Source organism: Cupressus sempervirens, chromosome 10 (genome assembly GCF_028749045.1).
Source record: "Cupressus sempervirens isolate cs-2001-9-10 chromosome 10, ASM2874904v1, whole genome shotgun sequence".
NCBI lineage: Eukaryota > Viridiplantae > Streptophyta > Pinopsida > Cupressales > Cupressaceae > Cupressus > Cupressus sempervirens.
In genome coordinates, this window is record NC_143127.1 from 662,165,939 (window position 1) to 662,169,723 (window position 3,785).

The window sequence follows — 3,785 nt, forward strand, 5'->3', positions numbered from 1 at the left end:
GGAATAAATCAGAAGCATTTGAGAAATTCAAATGGTATTTGGCAAGAGTAGAAAAAGAAATAGGAAAAAGACTAAAATTCTTAAGTTCAAATAGAGGTGGTGAATTCATCTCACATGAATTCAACAACTTCTGCATTGAAAAAGGTATTAAAAGACAGGTCTCAGCACCAGGAACTCCTGAACAAAATGGAATAGCTGAAATTAGAAACAGATCCATCATGGATTGTGCAAGAACCTTGATGATAGAAAAGAACATTGCTATTAAATACTGGAAGGAAGCCATCAGCATTGCAGTTCATACCTTAAACCGAGTACAGTTGAAGAAAGACTCATTCAAAACTCCCTATGATGGTATGGCTACAAACCCAATGTAAGTTGTCTGAAAGTATTTGGAAGCAAATATTATATTTTAAAAGAATCTAGAAAAGGAAAATTTGACGTAAAAGGTGATGAAAGAATATTTTTAGGATATTCTTGCAAAAGCAAAGCATATAGATGTTTAAATCTATCCACTCACAAAGTCATAGAAAGTTCACATGTGAAAGTTGATGAGTTTGCAGAAAAATCTGAGGAAGAAAGCAAAAAGGTACCTGAAGATTACAAAAGATCTGTTTACATTGAACCGGATACTATACCAAGCATACTGTTCACTCAAGAATCCTCAACTCCCGAGTCATCAGTAACCGAGTTACAAAATGTTCAAACCGAGCCACAACAACATTCAGACATTACCGAGCAAGTATCTACCGAGTCTGAAGCACTTGAGCCAGTTCTTACCAAACCAGAATAGCTTGAACATGAAATTGAAGCACAAGGAGATAGCAATGAAACTCATTCAAGAGGCAAAGAACCTGTATTAGCTAAATATGTCAGAAGACATCATGCACCAGATCAAATCATTGGAGACAAGTCTGAAGGAATCTTGACAAGAAGCAAGCTAAAAAATACTTGTTTACTTGCTGATTTTGAACCTAGAAGCATTGAAGATGCATTGACAAATGATAGTTGGATTGAGGCAATGAACGAGGAAATATTATAGATAGAGAAGAACAAGACATGGACTCTAGTACCAAGGCCTAAAAATAAGAATGTAATTGGAACCAAGTGGGTATTCAAAAACAAGTTGACTGAAGATGGTAACGTATCCAGAAATAGAGCCAGATTAGTATGCAAAGGATACTCTCGAGAAGAAGGCATAGATTATGGAGAAACCTTTTCTCATGTTGCAAGATTGGAAGGAGTCAGAATCTTACTTGCATATGCTACTCACAAAGGATTCAGAGTTTATCAAATGGATGTCAAGTCAGTATTCCTCAATGGAATATTGGATGAAGAGGTTTACATTGAACAACCTGAAGGTTTTGTTGATCCAGATAAAAAGGACATGGTCTGCAAATTACACAAGGCACTGTATGGTCTGAAACAAGCCCCTAGAGCATGGTATGAAATATTGCATAACTATCTTATTCAGATTGTTTTTCAAAGAACTAATGATAACAATAGCTTGTATATAAAGGAAGGACCAGATAATAAGATTGTCTTGGCAGAAATATTTGTAGATGATCCTGTTTTCACCGAGCATGATGATCTTTGCAAAGAATTTTCAGAACAAATGAACAAGGAATTTAAAAAATAAAATTCTTTGTTGGTCTTCAAATTCAACAAAATAAGAATGGCATCTACATCACTCAATCAAAATATATCAAGGAGATATTGAAAAAGTTTGGTATGGAGGACTGTAAACCTGTTGGAACTCCTATGTGCAATGGATTGAAACTTACCAAAGATGATGACTCCAAAGAGGTAGATCAAACATTGTATAGATCTATGATTGGAAAATTGCAATATGTAGTTCATACCAGGCTAGATATTGCCCTTGTAGTTGGAATTGTTGCAAGATTTTCAAAAAAGCCAAGAGAAACTCATCTAATGGCAATCAAAAGAATAATGAGATATTTGAAAGGAACTTAAGATTATGGCTTATGGTACATATTTGGAGGTAATTTGGATTTGAAATTTTTTATTGATGTTGATTGGCAGGAAACCTTGATGACAGAAAAAGCACAAGTGGAGGAGCATTCTTTCTTGGAAAAAGATTGGTTTCTTGGACAAGCAAAAAATAGAATTGTACATCCCAATCTACAGCAGAGGTAGAGTATGTTGTTGTAGCAGTAAACTGTTCAAATATTGTTTGGTTTAAGCAGTCTTTGCAAGGAATGAAGATGGAGATCAATGAACCAGTTGTCATGTTCTGTGACAATACTAGTGCAATCGACATATCTAAGAATCCAGTGATGCATTCCAAGACCAAGCATATTGCAATAAAATATCATTTTGTCAAAGAATTGGTGCAAGACAAGGAGATCAGATTGGAATATGTCCATACAAAGGAATAAATTGCTGACATATTCACAAAACCTTTACCTAAGGATGAATTTTTGTATCTCAGAGGTAAGTTAGGGGTCATTCCCCTATCAGAAGTCCACTAAAAATGAGTTCTAGTGATGCAATCAACACATACAAGATTGAAGATCTATCTGTTGATGCAGCTTAATCAGAAATCATTGCATATGAATCAGTACTAAAGGTACACTACAATTCACTTAACTTCTATTGTCTTTGGCATGTGTTGTCAAAGAGAGAGAGATTTACTGTCATATCCTTATGAAATTTGTGAGATTTTACTGTCATATCCTTATGAAATTTGTGAGATTTGAAAAGTTTTCCATGAAGTTCCTTAATAGAGGGAGATTATTGAAAGAGGGAGAAGTATATTATCTTATTGGACTTGTTTTCAAAATTTTATTCTGTTATGACATGTTGTGTTGCCATCAATACCAAAGAGGGAGATTCTTGGATAATGTTGTCCTTGATGTCACACAAATGTCATATCAGTCATTAGTCTCAATATCACCGAGCTCAGACAGTCTGCAATGCAATCTACAGTGCCAACCGAGCTCACATGGTCATCAAAAGAAATGTGGAAAATAGTGTTAACCGAGCTAACTCGGTCAACAAAGCAAAGGTGAAAGACAGTGATCACCAAGCTCACTCGGTCAACGAAGGAATTATGGAGAGGTCAATGTTAACCGAGCTTCACTCGGTCTCCAAAGGGTAGTTTCCACCGAGCTCACTCGGTCATCAAAGAAATCATGAAGAAGTCAGTATTAACTTAGCTTCACTCGGTCTCCAAAGGATAGTTTCCACCGGGCTCACTCGGTTATCTCAGGAAACTCAGTACTTATCGAGTTCTCCCGACGACTGAAGGATTGTCACGAAGTTCACTTTATACACCGAGCTCAGTCGGTTAACACAGGAATTATTTTCTAAACAAAGTTTACCATGCAGGGTCGACCAGTATAGGGATCTGCAAATTAATTACTTCTAGCCGACTGTTGTAATTGTTTGTTTAGTCAATGATTCAAGCCGACTAAGATAATCTGAAAGGTATATATGGTCATTCAACTTATGAATTAAAGTGTGTGATTGTGAAAAAGAAGTTATGAATGTGAATTATAGTATGAAATGATAAGGCGAATGTTGAGCAAAGTCTGATGAAGGATCAGATGTGTTGAAGGAGCTGTAAAGTTGCATTTGATCAATGAGGATCCAGCCAAGCATAACAGAGATCTGTAATCAGCAAAGATAAGTTGTACTTTATGTCAGGTCACTTCATTATTGCTTTCTAACCATTGTAATAGTGAATTCAAAATCTCTTAACAGAGTTGGTTTAACAACCATTCAATAAATTCTCTAACAAGGTGAAAATTCGGTTGAATTGTTCT